This window comes from Takifugu rubripes, unplaced genomic scaffold, assembly GCF_901000725.2.
Source record: "Takifugu rubripes unplaced genomic scaffold, fTakRub1.2, whole genome shotgun sequence".
Taxonomy (NCBI): domain Eukaryota; kingdom Metazoa; phylum Chordata; class Actinopteri; order Tetraodontiformes; family Tetraodontidae; genus Takifugu; species Takifugu rubripes.
Genome location: NW_021821633.1, coordinates 1,308,112 through 1,334,099, shown reverse-complemented (window position 1 = coordinate 1,334,099; position 25,988 = coordinate 1,308,112). Strand labels below are relative to the sequence as shown.

Sequence of the window (25,988 nt, the reverse complement as noted above, 5' to 3'; positions counted from 1 at the left end):
CGGGATGTTGGACATTGAAATAGCGCAGCTGTTTAATTCAGATACAGAAAATGAAAACTTTGATGGTTTTGTGGCAGAAGAATGCATATTTTATTCAATAAATGTGTCGAAACTCACTGTTTTACTTCCATTGTCATTTACTGTATGTTTCAGCATGCGCCGAATAATACGGTGCACCTTATGTATGTTTTAAACACAGATATAGCACCCATAACTGAGACTGCGCCTTTTAATACAGTGCGCCTTATGGTCGTGAAAATACGGTATAATATATAATGTAATATATATGTATATATGTATAATATAATGTAATAATGTGTTTTGCAGTGTCAATGCTTAGCAAAGCTGTTTAAAGGGCAGATCAGTAAACTTTGGTGAGCAGGATCCATCTCACTATAGAGAAATTAAAATCTTTGATAAGAAACTGGTGTTTAAGGTGAGTCCTCCTTTATTCGGATTTGGGATTGTTGTAAAATGTACAATCTGCTGAATAACAGCAAAAGTTTTAGGCAGCTTGATTCTCTCACAATAGGATTGGTCCTTCTTTGTGTTACTATTCTTTCTCTTTTATAATACGTTTAAAGTGCTTTGAGGCTTTTTAAAATGGTTTGGAAAGTCCAAAACATCACGTGTTTTGGTGTAGAAGCTCAAGAGAAGGAAGCCGACAGGAAGTAGAAGCTAATTAGCTTGCCAAATGTAGATCGCATAGCAAAAACCGAACCTTTCTCTTGTGGTGTAACCACAACAAATAGTTCAAAGAATAGTTTAGAAAAATGTCACTTTAATGTGTACACTAGCGCTACGTTATATATGTTATATATGTTACATACGTTATACACTACGTATATTCAGAAAATTCACCAACAAAATATTAAAAGGAAAAAGAGCCAACACAATTGATAAAGCAGTATAACTCTAGATATTTCTAAGAAACCATATCTCAAGGATGAAACTAGAGCAACCAATAAATAATCAACCAATAAATGAAAACCTCTGCATACTCTATTTTTGCTTGTATTTTTTGAATATTGAAGTGTTAGTTATTAAAAACCTTACAGGTTTGTGCATCCCTAAATTAAAGTAACATAAGGATGGACAAGGAAGGACACCAAGGATGGTGTTTTACAATAATAATAATAATAATAATAATAATAATAATAATAATACTTTTGTCGGAGCATAACTCCTGCCCACCAAAAGGCTACATGATGCTACCATAACTCATTGGCCACTTTATCAGGTCCACCACAATTACTCGTGATCATAATTAGCTGATCAGCCAAACACGTGGTCTCAACTCAGCTCCTTCAGGCCTGGAGACGAGCTCCAGGCAACCTGCTCAGGTTCGAACCAGCATCAGAATATGGGGCAGAAAGGGGACTGAAGAGACTTTGAAGCTAGCCCGGTTGTGGTGCCAGGCGGACTGATCTGAGTCGTCCAGAACCTGCTGATCTACTGGGATTTTGACCCACAACCATCTTTAGGGTTTTTTATTGAGACTGGTCCCAAAAAGAGAAGCTATCCTTTGAGCAGCAGTTTTGTGGATGGAGATCAGATCAGAGGAGAATGGGCAGACTGTTTGAGATGCTAGAAAGGCAGCAGTAACTCTAATAACCTCTGGTTCCAACCAAGGAACCCAAGAGGACATGTTCTTGGCCCACTTTGGGCCCCTCAGTACCAGCTGAGCATGGTTTAAATGCTGCAGCCTCCCTGAGGATCGTTTCTGCCCATGTCCATCCCACCTGGACCACAGTGGACCATCTTCTCAGGCTACTTCCACCAGGATAATCCACCATGTCACCAAGCTCACATCATCTCACCCTGGTTTCTGGACCATGACCATGAGCTGACAGTACTCCAGGGGCCTCAGAGCTGCCAGATCTCAGTCCAATAGATCACATTTGGGATGTGATGGAACAGGAGATCTTCGTCATAGATGTGCAGGAGACAGAGCTGCAGCAGCTGTGTGAAGCTATTATGTCAATATGGAACAAAATCCCCAAAGTATGTTTCCAACCCCGAAGAATTCAGGCAGTTCTGAAGGCAAATCCAGTCCAATCTTTTCCTGGCAAGGTGACCTAATAAAGTGGCCGCTAAGTAATTTAATATCTTACGTTAGTCTTTATAGATCTCCATATTTAAATGTGAAAAGATTAATAATAATCCAGAATAACAGACTTCCCGACATTGTTCTCCCAGTGCTGTTGCTATGCAACTCAAATAAATGCTAATGTCGCCCTGTGAGTTGGTGATTTTGTTGCAACATTAATATTTATTATTTATTATTGTCTTTTTTCCTTCTTATTAAATACTGGGGGTTTTGATATTTTGCTATGATCAATTTACACATTATACGGACATTTTAAAACTTAGGATTTTAGGATACATTAAGAAATATTTCAAGATCATTCATACATCAAGCACATTAAATGATTAGCTTAGAAAATGGTGCTTGCATTTTAATGAAACATACATGTGGACAGTGAAGGGAGCACTGGAGGCCAGGTGGGGTAGGAAGGATGGAGGGTTGGAAGGAGTGCATGGAGGCTTGCATGTCTGTTAAATGGGGTTGGTCATTAGGTCATTAGAGGAGGAAGATTAACCCGGGACTACATTAGAATGCAGGAGGAAGAGGAGCAGGAGGCCAAGGTTTGTGAGAGGGAGAGAGGGCAACCCCGGCAAAAAGGGCCATGGGCCACCGAGCAAGGTGGAGGGAAGTAAAAGGGGATAGGAAGACCTGCGGAAACAAAGGAAGACAGGACAAGAGTAAAAACAGCAACAGTCCCACAGAGCTCTCCTCAACACCTTCAACTGGTCACATCAATGATCGTTAGCTGCAGATTCAATTAGGAAACTTCCTGTTTTCAGGCCAGTTGAATTTGTTGAGATATTAAAAGTGAAACTTGGGATAAAGATGGGAGTGATTAAAAAGTCACATGTTACTGGGAAGGAAACAGAACACATTCTCTCAGGAAAAAACAGGGAGAAATCACAAGTTTATGAGAAACCGCAGCCTGAGAAGGAAAAACAGGCCCACAGACATGATAAAAGGCCCTAAACATGACTAAAGATGTCATTAAATCAGTTTGATTATTAATGCTCCTTGTGTTCATAAACTATCATTTGAATTCAATGATTTTTGATCGTTAACTGGTTAACCTAACCCTAACTGGTTATCCTAACACTTGAGTTTTAAATCCTGTTAAGCTTCCTGATGTGGTGGAACCAGTTGCTCTTTGATTTCTGGGCGATAACATGACGGCACCGTGGTCGCCTTGGTAACATGGAAAAATTTACTAAATACATACAAATTTAATTGATCTCCAATCTTTCAAATGTAAGTACCGTATTTTCTGGACTATATGTCGCTCCGGAGTTTAAGTCGCACCAGCCAAAAAATGCATAATAAAGAAGAAAAAATAGATATAAGTCGCACTGGACTATAAGTCGCATTTGGGGGAAAATTTATTTGATAAAATCCGAGACCAAGAACATACATTTCATCTTGAAAGGCAATTAGCATGGATTAGCAATAGGGTTACGGGTATGCTAACGTAACAAATTCAGCTACATGACCCACAACGAACTGAGTACGTGTCTGCTTTGTTAACGTAACATATTAACAGTTATTCAGACAACTATAGCATAAAGAACATCCGAGCAAGTTGACCAAACAATCAGGTCCCAGGCTGTTTCCGAAACCACACCCTTGTTCCCTGTTCACTCGTTCCCTGTTTACTACTCACTACGTGGGGGACATGGATTGAGTGAACTACGTAGCGCACAAAATTTAAAGTTAGTATTCGAACAACGGCTTTGACGCTTTAGTTTGAAATGTGAAACAATACATACATTTGTAAGTCATCTCTCCTTGTTTACCCGCCATTGATAGATCGTCACGTGATACCGTAAAGGCTGATGGGATATATTTTCCGAGTTAGGGCGCATCGGTTGTACACTACTTTTCGCAGTGCATTGTGGGATACATTGAGTGCACGGCATAGGGTCCAGCGATGCTCACTAACATTTCGGACACTCTTTCAAAATGGCGTCCACACTATTGAGGGCACTATGTAGGGTACAGGGGGGAGGTTAGGAAACAGTCTAACTCCATAGACGAAGCACCACTTCTTCTTCTGCTCGCTAAAGGAACTCGTTCCTCAGGTACACACGCCTAGAGCGCCCTCTTGTGGTTGTCAGTGTGAAAATAACGAACATGTGAAATTTTGTAATAATGTATTTATTTAACATATAAGTCGCTCCGGAGTACAAGTCGCACCCCCTGACAAACTATGAAAAAAAGTGCGACGTATTGTCCGGAAAATACGGTACATACTGTAGAATAAGAATAATTACAAAAGAAAGATGGAGTTCTGAATGGCACCTCTTAGCATATTCCAGGGAATTGCAGTCTTTTCATAGTATCTATTATCAAAACATACTCATCGTCTTACCCGGTTGCCTTTGAGTCCTTGTGGTCCAACAATACCCTACAAAAAGAAAAAAAAGTTAGTTCCATTTTGCTGTCTCATGATTACTTTTTTACATCTTCACGGCTCTGATGGTGTTGACCGACTTCCCAGCCGAAACATGCTGGACATTTATGATGGTCGGAAAATCATGGAAAAATATCAGTGAAATTCAGATTTATATGACAGAAAATCCTTGGTGTATGTTCACATTTGACAAAACATGAAATATCATTTACAGAAAAAGTACAAATAATTTCTACTACAAGTAGCAGTAGTAGCAGTAGCAGCAGTAGCCGTAGTAGTAGTAGCAGCAGTAGCAGTAGTAGCTGTAGCAGTAGCAGCAGCAGTAGTAGCAGTAGTAGTAGTAGCAGCAGTAGCAGTAGTAGCTGTAGCAGCAGCAGCAGCAGTAGCAGCAGTAGCAGCAGTAGCAGTAGTAGCTGTAGTAGCAGTAGCAGTAGTAGTAGCAGTAGTAGTAGTAGTAGCAGCAGTAGCAGCAGCAGTAGTAGTAGCAGCAGTAGCAGTAGTAGCTGTAGTAGCAGCAGTAGCAGTAGTAGCTGTAGCAGCTGTGGTAGCAGCAGTAGCAGTAGTAGCTGTAGTAGCAGTAGTAGCAGCAGCAGTAGTAGTAGTAGTAGTAGTAGTAGCAGCAGTAGCAGTAGTAGCTGTAGTAGCAGTAGCAGCAGTAGCAGTAGTAGCTGTAGTAGCTGTAGTAGCAGCAGTAGAAGTAGTAGCTGTAGTAGCAGTAGTAGCAGCAGCAGTAGCAGCAGTAGCAGCAGCAGTAGTAGCAGTAGCAGCAGTAGTAGCAGCAGTAGCAGTAGTAGCTGTAGTAGCAGTAGTAGCAGCAGCAGTAGCAGCAGTAGTAGTAGCAGTAGTAGTAGCAGCAGTAGCAGTAGTAGCTGTAGTAGCAGTAGCAGCAGTAGCAGTAGTAGCTGTAGTAGCAGTAGTAGCAGCAGCAGCAGCAGTAGTAGTAGTAGTAGCAGCAGTAGCAGTAGTAGCAGCAGTAGCAGCAGTAGCAGTAGTAGCAGCAGTAGCAGCAGCAGCAGTAGTAGCAGCAGCAGCAGTAGTAGCTGTAGTAGCAGTAGCAGCAGTAGCAGTAGTAGCTGTAGTCGCAGTAGTAGCTGTAGTAGCTGTAGTAGCAGTAGTAGCTGTAGTAGCTGTAGTAGCAGTAGTAGCAGTAGTCTTGTTGTTCCTCAGCTTTCCAACAAAACCATCATGATCAAATGCTCATTCCAGGTTGTCCGGACCTCTAACCCTAACCCTCTAACCTTCTAACACTAACCCTCTAACCCTAACCCCCTAACCTTTAACCCTAACCCTCTAACCCTAACCCTCTAACCCTAACCCCCCCTAACCCAACCCTTAACCTTAACCCCTAACCCCCCTAACCCTTTAACCCTAACCCTCTAACCCTTTAACCCTAACTCTCTCACCCTAACCCTCTAACCCTAACCCCCCCTAACCCTTTAACCCTAACCCTCTAACCCCCTAACCTAAACCCTCTAACCCTAACCCTCTAACTCTAACTCTAACTCAAAGCCAAACCCTCTAACCCTAACCCCCTAACCCCTAACCCGCTAACCTAAAACCCTCTAACTCTAACCCTAACCCTAACCCTCTAACTCTAACTCTAACTCAAAGCCAAACCCTCTAACCCTAACCCCCTAACCCTTTAACCCTAACCCTCTCACCCTAACCCTCTAACCGTACCCCCCTAACCCTCTAACCCTAACCCTCTAACCCTAACCCTCTAACCCTTTAACCCTAACCCTCTAACCCGCTAACCTAAAACCCTCTAACCCTAACCCTAACCCTCTAACTCTAACTCTAACTCAAAGCCAAACCCTCTAACCCTAACCCCCTAACCCTTTAACCCTAACCCTCTAACCATACCCCCCTAACCCTCTAACCCTAACCCTCTAACCCTCTAACCCTAACCCTCTAACCCTAACCCCCTAACCCTTTAACCCTAACCCTCTAACCGTACCCCCCTAACCCTCTAACCCTAACCCTCTAACCCTTTAACCCTAACCCGCTAACCTAAAACCCTCTAACCCTAACCCTAACCCTCTAACTCTAACTCTAACTCAAAGCCAAACCCTCTAACCCTAACCCCCTAACCCTTTAACCCTAACCCTCTAACCGTACCCCCCTAACCCTCTAACCCTAACCCTCTAACCCTCTAACCCTAACCCTCTAAACTGCCTTCGTACAACAGGGCAGTTGCTGCCATCGTACCAGCCCGGTCCTGCTCCTGGCGGACAGTGAGGACAGGTTGAACTCCCTTCAAGTAAGTTGGACAGAACATCTGGACCTCCACACATGCACAACTGCCCCAGAAATTGCTGCTGAATTTTTATCAGACGCCATTGAGAGCATCCTCAGACACTACGGGAGCAGGATGACCTGGACTGTGTGTGGTGGAAACCGCTCAGCTCGTAATCGTGACGGAGCTCCCACATCTGGTCTCACCCATAGGGGGCAGACACCAGTCAGCTTAGTCACTGACTGCTTGAACCCACCATCATCAGACAAACAGTTGAGAGCCTTCAGAACACAAAGAGATGGGAGAACATGTTTATCCCTCACAGCTGTGGCCTCTGACCCCCTAACCCATCCGGCTTCCCTTCCACCTTCTGGTCAACGCCCGTCAGAAGAAACTAGAGAATGTGCATCTCAATGCCAGAGTAAAATCAGCTGTTCCATTTCCTGGTGTTCAGCTCTGTGGACCATGTTCATTTAATATTAAGAGGAAAATGATCCCTTTCCTTCTTTTTTAAACTGAGACTTGTTAGCCTTAGGGTTAGGGTTAGGGGACAAACCGGTTAGGGTTAGGGTTGAGGGACAAACCGGTTAGGGTTAGGGTTAGGGTTAGGGGACAAACCGGTTAGGGTTAGGGGACAAACGGTTAGGGTTAGGGTTAGGGTTGAGGGACAAACCGGTTAGGGTTAGGGGACAAACCGGTTAGGGTTAGGGTTAGGGGACAAATCGGTTAGGGTTAGGGGACAAATCGGTTAGGGTTAGGGTTAGGGGACAAATCGGTTAGGCTGATTGAGGACATCGTAATTGATTTTGTTCAATGAAAAAGCTTTTGATGATTTATAATAACTTTTAATTAAGTATGCTGCTCAAATTACTTCCTTTCGAAAAGAGTCTTTTCTGGTTTATAATTGATGATTTGTATTGTTTCATGTTATTAGAAACTAAACAGTATGACATCAATTCAAAAATGTGATCTAACACAGGCCAAGGATAAATATTACCCATATAAAGGATAAATATTGCCCATATAAAGGATAAATATTACCCATATAAAGGATAAATATTACTCACGTAAAGGATGAATATTACCCATATAAAGGATAAATATTACCCATAAAGGATAAATATTACTCACGTAAAGGATGAATATTACCCATCTAAAGTATAAATATTACCTTTATAAAGGATAAATATTACCCATATAAAGGATGAATATTACCCATATAAAGGATAAATATTGCCCATATAAAGGATAAATATTGCTCATATAAAGGATAAATATTACCCATATGAAGGATAAATATTGCCCATATAAAGGATAAATATTACCCATATAAAGGATGAATATTACCCATATAAAGGATAAATATTACCCATATAAAGGATGAATATTACCCATATAAAATATAAATATTACCTATATAAGGATAAATATTACCCATATATGTCGTTTATATTGCCTGTAATTGAGATAAAGTAAGAGTTCAACATGATTTTTGTAAAGTCCAGTTTCAATATAGTTGCTTTAAATACTTGGAGGTTTTCTGTTGTCGTACAAGGAGGCTATCCCCCGGAAGCTACTTTTTATCCTTATTTACTATTGTTATTACTTTCTATTATTGATAATAGGGTTCGATGCTTCATGCATCCCCATGGCAACTCGCACCTTTGTGATGGAGTACTGGTACTTCACTGCCCTCTTGTGGCCATCTGACATAACTACCAGGCACAGAAATCGGGGCTTTGGGCCAAAGAGAACTGTGGATCAGTTGTGGATATTGTTGTCTTCCCACATTCTGTTACTTTTTGGGTCCCTCCATGAATTTTAACTGGTTCAGTCACCTTTTTAAGCATCACTAGGTTGGATTACTGTGCTTGACTTCTATCACATTATTCCAGTGCTGTCTTCCCTGCACTGGCTATCCGTAAAGAATAGATTTTTAAATTCTTCTTCCTCACGTACGGAGGGATCTCTACTTACGAACGTCTCTACATGCGGAATTTTCAGGTTACGAAGCGTCTCAACGGGAAAATATTTCCTCTTGTTACGAAAGAAATTTCAGGATACGAAAGGCAAAAATATACTAACGCTGCTACTCGCAGCTCGCGGAGTTTAGCGAACACAAAATGCTTGTAGCTGCTCTGCCATTAGCTATCACCTAGCATCTTCCTGTCATCCCATTGGCTAGGAGGGACGTCAATATGTACACGTTTGTGTGTATCCCAGCGTCGCTTTAACTTTTATTTATTGTTGGTGTTGTATGTTTGTCCATTAGATGGCGGTGTTACCACAAGTGTTAACGTTCGTTGCTCGTAATGACGGCTAATGTAAGATTAGCCTGTAATAAAGTTCATTTTGTTCCTGGAGAAGCCTTGCACTGAATTCTTACATTTATTGTCCGCTAATCTAATTGTAACATATATTTGTTACATGTTTTGATGCATTTCTATGATTTATAAAAAAAATTATGTCTGAATTTTTGGGGGCTTGGAACGGAATAGGGCATTTACATGGAAAGCGCGTCTCTACTTACGTAATTTGCAGGTTAGGAAACAACTTCCGAAACCAATTAATTTCGTAAGTAGAGGTCCCAGGTTCTTCCTTGTCTTGCTCCCTCCTGTTGAAGTGAACTTGGAACTCCTTATCAGCCAACCAGAGCGCTCCGCTCTTAGAAGGGACCCTCATATGTAGTATGGGGGACTCCGCTTCTCGTGAACCAGCGCCCAGTTTGTCATTGTTTAAAACCAGCGTGTGTGTTTCTGGCAAGTGTGTCCATGCAAAGGAGAGGGGTCCTTGTAAAGCCCTCAGAGGCACCATGTTTGGGGCTCTAAAGAAATTTGATTTGATGTAATTTCACCCTTTTTATGTTCTTCAGCATCTCCCCTGGTTCAGACATTCATTCGCTTCAACTTCGAGATCCTGCTCCTCACCTGCTACATTCATAGCAGCACTCCTCAGTACCTCCTGAGTTGAACACACCCATCTGACCCCATCTTGGGGACTAACACCCAAAAATGACCGTAGTTCAACGCTAGTCGTCTGCCATTCTGCATCCTGGGACGTTAGTCTGCCCTTGCAGGAATTAAAGATTCCCAATTTCTAATGAAAGCATCAAACAGAAAAAATCCCACCCCATTTTGATGATTATTCATTCTAGAAGACTTACAGGGATGCCTTGAGGTCCAATTGGTCCTGATAATCCAGCATCTCCTTTTACACCCTTCAGAAAAAAGACAATCCAGAGTTTACAACTGTTGAATTAAACCTATAAGTTTTTTAAAGTAAAAGCAGAAATCACACAAAGAAGATATTCACCCTTTCTCCCTTTGGTCCTGCTGGCCCCGGCATACCTGCTGGTCCTATTAGACCCTTTTGTGCAGAGAAATTAAGAACTATAATTACCATTGTGACAATAGCAAAAGATGAGTAGAGAAGCTGAACGGGTCAATACTATAAACAGTAAATCAACAAGCCTTCTGTTGGATATGAACAGATATTCAAACTAGAGCAAACAGTCATTCCGAGCTTTTGCTTTGACTGTTTGTGTGACTGAACCAGGGGTGCGGACATGAACAATTGTCCACACACCCTCACGCATACACAGCGAGCTTGTTGACCTACTATCAAACTGTTAAAGAAAGGAAAGAGAATAAAATGTCACAGGGGAGGTTCCTGGCAGCGTGTGCTGAACACAGAGCTGCTCAGGTCCACGGATCATCTCTACATGCAGCAAGAGCATCCTTTCATGCTACACGTTTCATTTCAATATAGCAACTGCTCATGGTAGAAGGTGTGACGATGCTCAGAGCCCAGACCAGCCCAACTCTCCACGACCAGCAGAGCTACGGCAGCAAAAGAGACAGAACAGATCTGGGAAGTGGGAAAGCAAGCAAGACATGGCAGGCAGGTTATCAGGCAAGCTGCAGTGGGGGGGGAGCAGGAAGAATCAGGAGGTTCAGGAGAAGGATCGGATGGTGAGGGAACCAGAGCAGGACTTGCACCACTCACCCACTGGACCGGGTCTGCCGTCTAACCCATGAGCCCCCTGGATAGTGTTGTATAGAGTTAGAGAGCAGAGATGGTGGGAGGAGGTGGGGAGGGGGTGGGGTGGGATGGGATGGGACGGGACGGGACGGGGAGGTTGAAGGGTGGGTGGGTGAGTGAAGCTGTGACTCGTGACTTCAAAAACCATGATGAGATGATGAAAAACGATGGATGTGCAAGTGGAGGACACGACAGAGTCAGAACACTTTGTTCTGGTCATGATGGTGAAGTTAGAGGCCAAACTGGTTCCATGGAACAACAAGCAGCCACGGCTTCTCTGGCTACTGGCGTCTTTAGTGTTAGCAGCTAAAGCTAAATGCTAATGGCTAAATGAAGTCTCTCATCTATCTAAGCTAAAACAAGAGCGCTCCTGAAGCCTGATGGTAAACCCGCTTATTGATTCATCCTCGTCTATAAATGATGTCTAAATCTGGAATAAATAAACTAATATTTTTATATATCCATCGATATATCAATATATCTTAAATACAAATGCAAAGAAGGCTAATAATTTAGATATCTAGGTCTCTTTGACCCCCCCCCCCCCCCCCCCATTCCATGCAACAGAATTATGACAATAAGGAATCTGCGTCTCAGAAATAAATATTAGAGCCAAATTAGATATATATATATATATATATATTAGAGTCAAACCAACATTGACCAATAGAATAAGTGTATTTGCATTGATGCAGTTTGAACAATCATCAAAATCCATCAAAATTAGGTGAAGGAATATTTAGGATCCAAAACAAATCAAGCACACTGGGGGTACTTACAGGAAGTCCAAGATGACCTCTGTCTCCTTTGTCACCTTTCTGACCTGTGGCTCCCTTCTCACCCCTGATGCCAAGTCCCGGTTCTCCCTGCAGCATTGGGAATGTTATTCTCACCTTGGAATAAAGCAACCGATGTCATAAAATGTGTACGTGACCATTAAGATCTAACCTTGGGCCCTGATGCTCCTTGAGACCCCTGAAAGGAACAAATCCAACAATTACTGAAGATCAAAGGTTCATTTGGTGTTTGCTGTTTTCACTCATTCTGAGGAAAGTAATCAATTAAATGTGCGATTGTAAAACAGTGTGTTTTATATGTCGCCCGACTATGGTGTGTATTCTGTTGGATATGGAACATCTGGCCATTTCTAAGCAGCTCCTTGTTTAAAGATCCTTGTGATCAGTGACTCTAAAACAGTTTGGGGGGGAAAAGAAGTAAAGATGCCAAAGGAGGACACATCTAAAGAGCTTTCAGCCTGTGGGTTAGGGTTCGGGTTAGGGTTAGGGTTCGGGTTAGGGTTAGGGTTAGGGTTAGGGTTAGGGTTAGAGGTTTCTACCGTTGGTTAGGGTGAGGGTTAGGGTGAGGGTTAGGGTTAGGGTCAGGGTTAGGGTTAGGGTTAGGGGGGTTTCTACCGTTGGTTAGGGTGAGGGTTAGGGTTCGGGTTAGGGTTCGGGTTAGGGGTTTCTACCGTTGGTTAGGGTGAGGGTTAGGGTGAGGTTAGGGTTAGGGTCAGGGTTAGGGTTAGGGGTTTCTACCGTTGGTTAGGGTGAGGGTTAGGGTTCGGGTTAGGGTTAGGGTTAGGGTTAGGGGTTTCTACCGTTGGTTAGGGTTAGGGTTAGGGTTAGAGGTTTCTACCGTTGGTTAGGGTGAGGGTTAGGGTTCGGGTTAGGGTTCGGGTTAGGGTTAGAGGTTTCTACCGTTGGTTAGGGTGAGGGTTAGGGTGAGGGTTAGGGTTAGGGTCAGGGTTAGGGTTAGGGTTAGGGGTTTCTACCGTTGGTTAGGGTGAGGGTTAGGGTGAGGGTTAGGGTTCGGGTTAGGGTTCGGGTTAGGGTTAGGGGTTTCTACCGTTGGTTAGGGTTAGGGTTAGGGTTAGAGCTTTCTACCGTTGGCAGAATCATGAAATGCTGACGTACTTGTAGGACCACCTGGCCCCGGAGGTCCTGGGGGCCCTGGCGGACCGTAGATCTAAATCCCATCACACAAACACAAGGCGCAGACGTGTTCATGACATTGCTACGAAACAAGAGGTAAGTTACACGCACGAAGCACATCTGGGGGCCAATCACCAACCATTTGTGCTCTTCCTCCTTCTCCTGGTTCACCTCTGGGACCCTGACACAGAAGAAATCCACATTAGCATTTGCATCATTGCTTACACTAAGACATGGTCAACATAAAGGGAATATTTCCCCCCCAGCCACCCAGGCAGATGAAGCATGAGGGACATGATTTCATACCATTACACCAGGTAATCCAATAGAGCCTGGGGCCCTGGAGCCCCTTTTTCACCAGTAGGGCCATCTAAACCCTACAGGAAGGGGAGATAAACATGATAGAAGTGGATGGTACTTTAAAAAAATAGACTTAAACATTACACACACACACATGGATATTATATATATATATATATATATATGTATGTATGTATGTGTGTATATATATATATATATATATATAATGTATATGTATGTATATATATATACATACACACACACACATTATATATATATATGTGTGTATGTATGTATATATCCTAGGAACAGCTAAGATCCTGGGCAGAACCCTCAGACTCCCAGGCTCTGGTAGAGGACCCGAGTCTGAAGGAAGCACCACCCAGGAGGGCGAGGAAGAGATTTTTGGTGTGTGTGGTGTGTGTGTGGGTGTGTGTGTGTGTGTGTGAGGAGAGAGAGAGGGAGGGAAGAAATCATTTATTCATTTTATTTTTAAAGAAATATGTTAATGTTCCATCATGTCTCATCTGGCCTTTAAAAAAAAGAGCATGATCAAATATTCCATGAGAGTGTTCCAGGCCCATATGTAGGGGACCAGATTTGTTCTAGGTGTTATAACAACAACAACAGTAATATCACCGTAAATTCCACACTATAGAGCGCACCTGACTATAAGGTGGCCACTTTGACACATGAGGTCTTTGTGGTCCACAGAAAGACGATTTGAAATGTTTCATTGCTGAACACAGCAGTAAAATGACATTACAGTAACATGCCGGTTAAAAAAATAACCAGCCGAGCAGCTGTTGGTCATTAGCCTGGAAGCTAAAAGCTGCATCGTCAGCATTTCTTTGTGCGTTATCCATGACGAGGGTGTGAACATGAATCACAAAAAGACTGTTCAAAACGATTCAACTCCTCGCCGCGTTACAGCATCTCTTCAACCTGTCTGCTCCCGTGCTGCTCCAGCGCCCCCTGGTGGTCATAAATGTTCATTCAAATTCAGAAAACTTGATTTATCCCCGCTGGGGCGATTGAGGAAATCGTCAAAATCCATCACTCTATGAGCCGCAGGGGTCAAAGCACGGGGAAAAAAAGGAGCAGCTTATAGTGCGGAAATTAGGGAAGTAGCACATATTGCTATTGTAACCCAGCTAACATTTCTATTATTGAGAACAATGTTTATCTTGGGCAAAGGTGCACTTGCATAAGAGTTTGAATGTTTAAAAGCCACTCAGTTGATTTGTGATATACTTTGTTTGATTTGGAACAGGATCGTGATTATTGAGGAAGTGGGATTGGTTGAGGTGGATGAGGAGACTTGGTGGGTTAGGGAAATGAAGAACAAAGGACGCCTGGCTCAGTGTGAAACGATCAATGCGCATAAGAGGCGCTATCTGTTAGCAGCAGTTAGCTCTCTGTCTCCTCGGCGTTCTGGAAGTGATCATTGGGATACGTCTGTGTTTCTGTGCCGCCGTTTCGGGTTTGAAGTGTCCCTGTTAGCACATGTTAGTGCTAGCTGTAACTAGCATTCCCTAGAACAGTGAACTTTTAGCCGCTGTTACCACGGCCACGGTGTGATTCCCAACCGTCTGGAGGGAGTGTTTGAGTGCCGTCCCCCCTGCCTTTTCACCGGTAAACCACCGCTCGTTTGCAACTCAACAACATCCCAGGGAACAGTTTTCTACAGTTCCAGGATCGTTTGGAGTCACCTGGATTTGTGTTTTTGGTGTGGTGGGTGTGGATCCACTGGGGTGAGAAAAGTCAGATAAGAATAAGGCGTACGTGACCGCCTTATAAGGCCTACGTTGACCGCCTGATACGTACGTTGACCACCTTATAAGGCGTACGTTTGACCGCCTTATAAGGCGTACGTTGACCGCCTTATAAGGCGTACGTTGACCGCCTTATTACGTACGTTTGACCGCCTTATAAGGCGTACGTTGACCACCTTATAAGGCGTACGTTGACCGCCTATTAAAACAACCCAATGCAAGAGCCACATATTCAGCTTTTGTCCCATTTTTCTATGATTATCAGGACTTTGACGATGTAGACGTGAGGATCCCAGCTGTGCTGAGAGAAACCAAAGACGGTCATGTGATCTGATGTGATCTAAAGTGATCTGAGTGATCTGATGTGTTATGTACTTCACACTGTCACTCACAGGTGATCCAGATGGACCCAGGTCTCCTTTTTCTCCTTTGTGTCCTGGTATCCCATGATGCCAACTTCCCCCCTGGGGCCTTCTGCCCAGGTGACCTGCAGGACCTTGTTCTCCTGCCTTCCCACGTGGTCCCTGAAATGACAGGCAGTACATTTTGGAGGTGTGTTCTTTTTTCGTTTTCAACGACTGGACTTTGTCTTTGAACAGGGACCACGTGGTATAAATTATAAATATAATATAAATTATATTCAGCTCTTGGGCTGTATGAGAAATTCATCTTAGCTACTGTTGTCGTATCATTTTGGTATAGTTTTTACAAAAGGCATTATTACCTTCTCTCCATCTAGTCCTGGAGGACCAGGTAGACCCACTCACCCTGTGCAAACATGCGATCCGTGTTTTAGATTCAGGACAGCAACATGTGTTGGGAATGCTGCAAAAAATCACTGGAAACGTGTCTAAGAAAATTCACACCACCAGAAATTCGAGTTTCCAGTGTAGCACATTTTCATCATGCCAAAAATAAATGCAACCAATATGCATCCAACCTTGGTTCCAGGGAGTCCAGGGGGTCCCGGTAATCCAGGGGGACCCTTGAAGAAAGAAGTGGAATTGATATCATCTGATGCATTTCTTTTAAAAAGCCGAATGTTTTCCATGCTATGGTGGACACATTAGAGCAGTTACCATCAGATGTATGTTACGAATGTCCTGGAGGGAAAAATACGACATTACGTTAGCAACGATTTAGGGCTGAGTCGTTCTGTGTAAATGTGTTGAGAGAACTGAGAAAGTCATACATTCTCATTGTTGTTCATTTCCATTTTTCCTGCTTCCCCAGTCGGACCTGCTGGACCCTACAAAGTGGGACACACAAAACTGTATGAAGAAATGATCATAAATACATGTATGACATGAAACTTGTAATAGTTTTCATTAGTCTCAATGTACTCGTGGTCCAGTTGGGCCTTGAGGGCCGACTTCCCCCTTTAGGTAAAAGGTAATTGGACTTTCTATTAATTCATTCTTCACACACAAAAATACCAAAAACATCTTTTCTTTGTGCCTACCTTCTCTCCATGTTCTCCTTTGTCACCCTGGAGAAGTAACAGGGTGTACAGGGACTTCAGTTTTTGTTCATATATAATCATATTATTGACCCTATGTGCAAATCCAAATCCAAATCTACCTTTGGGCCCATTAGGCCTGGCAGTCCTGGAGAACCTGGTTCTCCTTTAATTCCTTGGAGGCTGCTACTTGCTTGTCCTTTCTCTCCCTGCAATTGAAAAAGAGTTCAGTTATACAAGCTAATATGTTCTGTCTGGTTAGGTTTAGGGTTAGGGTTAACCCTAACCCTAAACCTAACCCTAACCCTAACCCTGTTTCTCACAAGCCCCAAATCTTCAGGTTTGAAAACACAGAGAGAAATCTTTGACAACACCAGGATGGGAAGAATTGGACAAAAGTCAGGATTCGGTTGTCACGGTAATGGCCATAAATCATATTTAAACCCTTCTCAAGCAGGATGTAAATATGAAATGACAGTAAATCACAGATGTGAGCAGGCTCACAGACACCGGCCAGCTGTTAGTCATTTCCACTGACCCATAGCAACACAAACTGGTTTGTTAGGACTGGCTGTTGGTGGCATGATGAAGAGAGCAAATCCTGAAACTAGCCAGTTATGAAGACCAGAACACTGCTACAAACTTTATTAAAGCACTGCCCTTAAGACAAATAAAACCATAGCAAGACATCATTTTAGTCTTGGCATTAAATGGGCACCACATAAAAGTAGGCAAGTCTTTTTTGTTGTTGCTGTAGTATATTAAAGTCTAATAACACGCAGTTAGTGAAGGATTAGGAATGCCTGCTGGAACAGTCTATTAGGGGACTCCTTTCACTCCAGGCCTACCCTGTAGCCCCTCTTCCCGGGGATGCCAGGGGTCCCAGAGGTGCCAGCCTCTCCCTTCACAGTAAAACAAGGGATGAAGGAAATGTTCCAGCCACAGCACACAGATTGATGTGACTTTACCTTTGACCCAGGATGGCCACGGAGGCCTGGTTCTCCCTTCAATAGCCAAACATTGTGGAGAAGGAAGAACAGAAAAACAAGGTTTTGTCACAGAAGAACTGCAAAGATTTCACATCTGAAACTTGTTGAAGATGGAAAAGAAAGTTTCTTAAGTTCATCTGTTCCGTTGCTCCTATTTTAAAAGAAAAACGTGCAGCAATAATTCCACACTGAGGCTCCTGTGTGTGAATTTAAACTACTGTCTGAAGATATTTCACCGTATTAACTATATAACTAACCCTAACCCTATCTATGGATATAGATATATCTATATAGATATCTATATCTATATATACATGTTTACAGTTACAATGTTTCAGTGGCCTCCTCAAGGAGATGATGTGCTTATTATGACTTGGTGTTCAATGCTTGACTTGTTATTGGTATTGTGTGGACATTTAAGATGATTGTACATTCTTGGGTATACATATAAATTGAGTTTAAGTCCAACACAGTCTGCCCTAACCCTAACCCTCTAACCCTAACCCTAACCCTAACCATCTAACCCTAACCTCTAACCCTAACCCTCTAACTCTAACCCTCTAACCCTAACCCTCTAACCCTAACCCTAACCCCCTAACCCTACCTAACCCTAACCCTAACCCTAACCTAACCCTCTAACCCTCTAACCCTAACCCTTAACCCTAACCATCTAACCCTAACCCTCTACCCCTCTAACCCTCTAACCCTCTAACCCTAACCCTCTACCCTAACCCTCCCCCTAACCCAACCCTCTAACCCTAACCCTAACCCTCTAACCCTAACCCTCTAACCCTAACCCTCTAACCCTAACCCTCTAACCCTAACCCTAACCCTCTAACCTAACCCTCTAACCCCTAACCCTAACCCTCTAACCCTAACCCTAACCCCTAACCCTAACCCTCTAACCCTAACCCTAACCCTTAACCCTAACCCAACCTCTAACCCTAACCCTGACCCTAAACCCTAACCCTGACTCTAACCCTGACCCTAACCCTAACAATAACCTTTTAACCCTAACCCTAACAATAACCCTCTAACCCTAACCCTCTAACCCTAACCCTCTAACCCTAACCCTTTAACCCTAACCCTAACCCTCTAACCCTTTAACCCTAACCCCCAACCTCTAACCCTAACCCTGACCCTAAACCTAACCCTGACCCTAAACCCTAACCCTGACCCTAACCCTAACAATAACCTTTTAACCCTAACCCTAACAATAACCCTCTAACCCTAACCCTCTAACCCTAACCCTTTAACCCTAACCCTAACCCTTTAACCCTAACCCTTTAACCCTAACCCGCTAACCCTAACCCTAACCCTAACTGGGCTGAGAGGCTGAGAGGTCTGGGTTAAAGCTGAAAGAGAACTAACCAACCCACCCATAATATGCAACCTCCTTGTGTCCCCAGAAGGGATAATGAGGTCAAGAAAAAAAGGTTTTCATTGTACTAAAACATGTGCAAACCCACAGACAACCTTGACCTTGACCTTAAGAAATATGGAACATGGTGCATTTCTGCCATAAGAGCAACATACCGAGAGGAGACAAAGCAAATAAAATATTGGCATGTGCAGCAGTTTCCTAAACCTGGAGGTATTTGGAATGCAGTAGTAGTTAGTTGGGTGCACGTTGCTTTACACACACGGGCTGGTGTCATTTTACCAGGAGGGAGGAGACACAGAAATAATGGAACGCAGAAGGAAAGACATTGAGACCTGATTCCTAACCAACCATCTTGGAGCTGCTTGAAGGTCTCAGATGTATGGAATGCTATGATACGCAGAATGGGCACAACATTCATCCACACAGGAAGCACAGGAGAAGCCAAACACGGGACTTATGCTGTCCTTTTAGGTGGCCTGGATCAGAAATGGCGGGTCCAGCTGGTTGGTGCACAGCAAGGCCCGAGTGTCCTTCTCGGTGCCCGAGTCTCCCTCCTCGGTGCCCAAGTGTCCTTCTCGGGTGCACGAGTCTCCTTCGCGGGTGCCCGAGTCCTCCCTCGGGTGCCCAAGTGTCCTTCTCGGGTGCACGAGTCTCCTGCGCGGGTGCCCGAGTCTCCTCCTCGGGTGCCCAAGTGTCCTTCTCGGCCACCTTCTGTTTATTCCTCTTTTCTCGACAGGGTTACTTTGGCTCCAATGTCGCTCCATATCACATTTCCTTATGTCTTGTCACATTTCTCTGTTGGAGAGCATTTAGGTGCTAATTTGTCTCCTCTACAAGCACTTGAAACTCGGTTGAATTGAATTTCTGTTGCCTTTTCAGGTTATAGTCTATTTTATCAGTATGTATGGACAATTCTTTTCTATTAAATTGACAGCTGCAGCGTGCTGATAATTAAAATATTACTTCCTTTTCATGGATCGTGAAGATGACATGATGTGACAAGAGGCACAAGCTAGCATCAAGCTAACTGGCTTCACTTTAAACACCAGTTGTAACACATTGCTTGGCTTGAATGGGGCGGCGTGTTAGGGTTCCCTAACAGCCTGTATTCTGTTTCTCCTCTTCCCTGTTGACCTTAGGTAGGTGAGGCTAACCCTAACCTCCTCTCAAACCTGGAGCTCATCTTAGCTAATTCTCTTGGACACCATGCTTTCATCCACTCATCAGCAGATCATTGTGTACCACACCAGGACAGCACTTGGCTCTGGGATATCCGTTCTGTCGAGCCTCCATCAGCCTCGAGCCTCGGTAACCTTCCAGCTTTTGTTTTCCCTTCATTTTTTTTCTTGAAGCTTGAAACTGCCTTGTGAGTCAGTTTCTGCTCTTGGGTCTAGTTTGTGGTGCATCCCAACAGGGTGATGATCACACCCCTGCAGCCACCAATAATAACAAGGACAATATTCATGTATTATGTCCTCATGTTGGGAGAAAGAAAATCCTCGAGTTTTAGGGTTTTCTTTCACTTAAAGCCACGATGTAATATCTACTTTCAGGTAGGTTTTTAAGATCTTCTCAGCTGGGCAACTCATTTTCTCTATCTTTAGGGGGAATTTAAAGTGACATTTGTCTCAGTCCCTCTCTGAAGTGTATCGTTAGGCTCCTTCATCTGTTGCTGCTCTCACTTCCCTCAAGTAAGGGAGAGCTGTTCTACGTTTTCTACCAGAGCTTCATAGAAGATGTGGTGTGGAGCACAGACGTTAACATCTAACGGAATTGTATCTCCTTCCTGGTTTCTAATGCCTGCTGAGAACTTGGAGCATCGTTTTTCAGCAGTTCAATACAAAGTATATACAGAACATGACAGGACTTCAAGTCCTCTGAGATGATGCGTATGAGTACCGTAACAGTTGACCGATTTCTCAGTTCCTTGTTGTTCCAACATGTTTAAGGATCAGCCTGCAAAAGTACCTTCTCCTTGATAAAAGCATTCCAGCTTGAGGGTTGCTTTGGACACAAAAAGAAAAAAACACCTTTTCTTGAGGTTTTCTGCTTTTGACCTCCTGCTCTTCCCATCTCTGTCATTTGTGAGGCTTGATTGGGAAAGCAGGCTCCCATAAATGGTTGTGCCATGCCACCCTTGCTGTTGATGCTAGACTCAACCCTACTGTTGGAGTCACTGACAAACATTCTTTTGTAAAGTCTATCAGCTCCCTTTCTTTTCAGACATTTTCATCAGATTCATTTGTGCTGTCGTGTTGTGGATCGAACCTAATCCTAACCCTAACTCTAACCCTAACCCCTAACTCTAACCCCCTAACCCTAACCCCCTAACTCTATCCTAACCCTCTAACCCTAACCCTCTAACCCTAACCCCTAACATTAACCCTAACCCTAACCCCTAACTCTAACCCCAACTCTAACGCTAACCCTAACCCCCTAACTCTAACCCCTAACCCTAACCCCTAACTCTAACCCGAACCTTAACCCCTAACTCTAACCCCCTAACTCTAACGCTAACCCTAACCCCCTAACTCTAACCCCTAACCCTAACCCCTAACTCTAACCCGAACCCTAACCCCTAACTCTAACCCCCTAACTCTAACGCTAACCCTAACCCCCTAAATCTAACCCCTAACCCTAACCCTAACCCCAACTCTAACCCCTAACTCTAACCCCTAACCCTAACCCCCGAACCCTAACCCCTAACCGCTAACACTAACCCTAACCCCCTAACTCTAACGCTAACCCTAACCCCCTAACTCTAACCCCTAACCCTAACCCCTAACTCTAACTCTAACCCTAACCCCTAACTCTAACCCTAATCCTAATCCTAACCCTAACACCTAACCCCTAACCCTAACTCTAACCCTAACCCCTAACTCTAACTCTAACCCTAACCCCTAACTCTAACCCTAATCCTAACCCTAACACCTAACCCTAACCCCTAACTCTAACCCCCTAACCCTAACCCCCTAACTCTATCCCTAACCCTCTAACCCTAACCCTCTAACCCTAACCCCTAACATTAACCCTAACCCTAACCCCTAACTCTAACCCCCTAACTCTAACGCTAACCCTAACCCCTAACTCTAACCCTAACCCTAACCCCTAACTCTAACCCGAACCTTAACCCCTAACTCTAACCCCTAACTCTAACGCTAACCCTAACCCCTAACTCTAACCCCTAACCCTAACCCCTAACTCTAACCCGAACCCTAACCCCTAACTCTAACCCCCTAACTCTAACGCTAACCCTAACCCCCTAACTCTAACCCCTAACCCTAACCCCTAACTCTAACCCGAACCCTAACCCCTAACTCAACCCCCTAACTCTAACGCTAACCCTAACCCCCTAAATCTAACCCCTAACCCTAACTCTAATCCCCCCTAACTCTAACCCCTAACTCTAACCCCTAACCCTAACCCCGAACCCTAACCCCTAACCGCTAACACTAACCCTAACCCCCTAACTCTAACACTAACCCTAACCCCCTAACTCTAACCCCTAACCCTAACCCTAACTCTAACCCGAACCCCCTAACTCTAACCCCTAACCTTAATCCTAACCCCTAACTCTAACCCCTAACTCTAACCCCTAACCCTAACCCGAACCCTAACCCCTAACACTAACCCTAACCCCCTAACTCTAACCCCTAACCCTAACCCTAACTCTAATCCTAACCCCTAACTCTAACCCCTAACTCTAACCCGAACCCTAACCCCTAACTCTAACCCCCTAACTCTAACGCTAACCCGAACCCCCTAACTCTAACCCCTAACCCTAATCCTAACCCCTAACTCTAACCCCTAACCCTAACCCCCGAACCCTAACCCCTAACACTAACCCTAACCCCCTAACTCTAACCCCTAACCCTAACCCTAACTCTAATCCTAACCCCTAACTCTAACCCCTAACCCTAACCCTAACTCTAATCCTAACCCTAACTCTAACCCCTAACTCTAACCCCTAACCCTAACCCCCGAACCCTAACCCCCTAACCCTAACCCTAACCCTAACCCTTGCTTTTTTTGCTTCAAAATATCCTTGTTAATTGTTGCGTATATTCAAAACAGATGATCAATCCTGGAAATCGGAAGAGTTAAATAGATGTAATAATGCATTAATTACTGTATAAAAGTGCTTGTTATTTACTACAGTCACTGAAAACGTTACACCAAGAGCAGCAGCATCAACATCCTGCAGAGAGGAATCAGGAACATTTCTGGAGGTGACTTATGGTCCTCCTATCATGGGTGCCATGTGGAAGGAGAGCAGTGATTGGCTCTAAAGCATTCAACGGTAACCAATAAGGAGGTCGTTTGTTGTGACCTAGTTTCAGGTGTAGTCAAGCACTCAAAGTACTTTTTCATATAAACGTTAAACTAAGAGGAGGTGTGCCACCACATTAGGACCCTCACGCACAAAGTGTGAAGACTAGAAGGAAGTGGTATTCTTGTAAACAGATAGCTACCATTAGCCTGGAAAGGAACTGCTCTGCTAGTTACAAAATAGGCCCTCCATCTTCTTGTGACCATTAAATTCAGTAATTGAATGTACTGATAAACAACGAAAGAGGGACGAACTTCGGCCTGATCTTTAAAAGCTAAGTAAGATGGAAGAAACTTGAAGTTTACAAGGCACTCATCTAGAAGCAACAAGGTTCATCCATCAGCTACAGCTGGAGAAAAGCTTTAAACTAAAGGAACCTTTTTCTGTGTCTCATTCTCAATGAAAATTGCTCGTTTTTCAGGTCTATTTCATTCTACCGATCAAAATTGCAGAGAATAAAAAAAAATGGCTTATTTCAGGATCAAAAACCCCAGGACAAGAAAATGTAGTAGCTTTAAAGAAAGCTTTAACACTGCTTGACCATGCTTTCAATTCTGCTTTTTACCATCCGGCCCATCCGCAGTACAAAGAAGGACAAGAGCTACGAGAAAGGTTGTGAAACTCAAGACCTTTTCTCTCCCCATGTCCTGACCTCAGCCCACGTTTAAAGGCCCTGAAATGCAGAACTATCTTTAAAAAAATTAAACTCCTTTGAAGTCTTGCTAATGGAAAGAAAGAAAAAAATCTTTGAAGACTGGATTCTCAGGACCTGAAGAGAGATGAGCCACTCCGAAAATAAGAAGTTCAAACAGTACCTTTGGCCCTCAGGACCAGATGGGCCGATATTCCCACGATCACCCTGCAGAGACCAGAACAGACGTGTTACAAATTTGTCAGCTGTTGATTTAAAAGGGTTGGACTTACTGACCTGCTATTGTGTTCATATACTGGGCTAACTAACAAACAGCTTCTTCATGTATCAGCTGCTAGCATGGTGACATGCATTCCAAAGTTTACCGGATAACACATGATCTCACCTTGGTCCCGGAACACCTGGCTCACCCTGCACAGATAAAACATTGGGTTAGAGTTAGGGTAGGGTTAGAGTTAGGTGGTTAGGGTCAGGGTCAGGGTTAGGGTTAGGGGGTTAGGGTTAAGGTTAGGGTTAGCACATTCTTTCTATCGTTTCACATTTATTTTATTTGAATGTGAAACACCATGTAATATGCGAGCCATGTCATCTTGAAATACAAGAGTATCTTCTTGTTGCAATTTGAAAAATATTATTAAACATTGGAATTATGTGAGACTGATGTGGCAGAAGCTTCACATCAAATTAGGATTTACCAGACCTCGGCGTGATTCATGGAGCCTTTTTGTCTCAACCTAAATGTCATTTGAAATAACTGTATGGACTCGTGAGGAAATGCATTTACCTTCAGTCCTGGTAAAAGCTGAAGGAACAAGGAACAGGTTAATGTAAAAAAAAAGGTGTCTTTATGGAAAAAGGTTTGGAACTCTATAAAACCTCAGATATGAGCTTACTCTTGAGTCTTTTTCCCGGCTTTCCTGGTTCACCAGGTTACCCTAAATTGAAAAGAGAGTTGCGTTATTTTCCACTAAATACTCACTGCAATCGTGAGTGGAATCCTCAGGTAAAACCTGATATTTCCATGATCGCTCATCTTTGATTCAAAGATCTAAATCTACCATGGTGTCTTTAGCTTCCATCCCAACACCACTCAATCGAGAATCATTTTGCAGAGGAAGAAGCTGGTTGAGATGTTTCATTCAGGTTTTAGATCACAGCATTGTCAAAATGATCTCAGATATTGGAATCATGGACTGTCTCTATGCTGGTTTCTGCTGATCCAGTTGATCACAGCATCCTGTTACAGAGACTGGAACATGTGATTGGGATTAAAGGGACAGCACTAGACACTGGTTAGATCATATTTATCTGATAGATACCAGTTTGCCCATGTCCATGGTGTTCCCTCCTCATACAGTAGGGTTAGCCATGGTGTTCCCTCCTCATACAGTAGGGTTAGCCATGGAGTTCCCTCCTCATACAGTAGGGTTAGCCATGGAGTTCCCTCCTCATACAGTAGGGTTAGCCATGGGGTTCCTCAAGGTTCTGTACTTGGACCAATCCTCTTCACATTGTACATGCTTCCCTTAGGGAACATTATTCGGCAGCATGGGATAAATGTTCATTGTTATGCTGATGACACTCAGCTTTATTTATCCATGAAACCAGAGGAGACAGAGAAGTTAGTGAAGCTCCAGACCTGTCTTAAAGACATAAAGTCTGGATGTCTTCAAATGTCCTCCTCCTTAACCCAGGAAAAACTGAGGTCATGGTGTTTGGTCCTGAACCTCTCAGGGACAGATTAGATCACATGATCACTCTAGATGGTATCTCATAACATCTAGTCTCTCTGTGTCAATCAGGTATTGACCACAGAGATCACATGACTCCTGTAATGGCGTCGCTTCATTGGCTGCCCGTTAAATTTAGAATAATTTTTTAAACCCTTCTCCTGACCTACAAGGTCCTCAGAGGCCTAGCTCCATCCTACCTGGAGGAGCTAGTGACACCTTACCAGCCCAATAGACCGCTCCGCTCTCAGAATGCTGGTCTACTTGTGGTCCCCAGAGTCTCTAGGAGTAGAATGGGGGGCCGAGAATTTAGCTACCAGGCCCCCCTGCTATGGAACCAGCTCCCTGTCCAGGCCCCCCTGCTATGGAACCAGCTCCCTGTCCAGGCCCCCCTGCTATGGAACCAGCTCCCTGTCCAGACCGCCCTGCTATGGAACCAGCTCCCTGTCCAGGTACGGGAGGCTGACTCCATCGCTACTTTAAGATCAGACTTCAAACCTTCCTCTTTGAAAAAGCTTATTGTTACTAATTCTGTAGTTCCAGTTACTATCATAGACAGACAGATTATCATACTTAGGGGGTCGTCAATACCATTAGGTTATATAATAATTATATATAATCATATAGAAATAATTATCTAATCATTAGGTCACATCTAAGCTGTG

At 43.6% G+C, this 25,988-nt stretch overlaps 1 protein-coding gene across 1 annotated transcript in view; it reads right to left on the bottom strand.

The window, feature by feature from the left end:
* col13a1 (collagen, type XIII, alpha 1) overlaps window positions 1-25,988 on the bottom strand; it is a 167,945-nt gene that overhangs the window by 78,870 nt on the left and 63,087 nt on the right. The gene's annotated exons all lie outside the window — the stretch shown is intronic.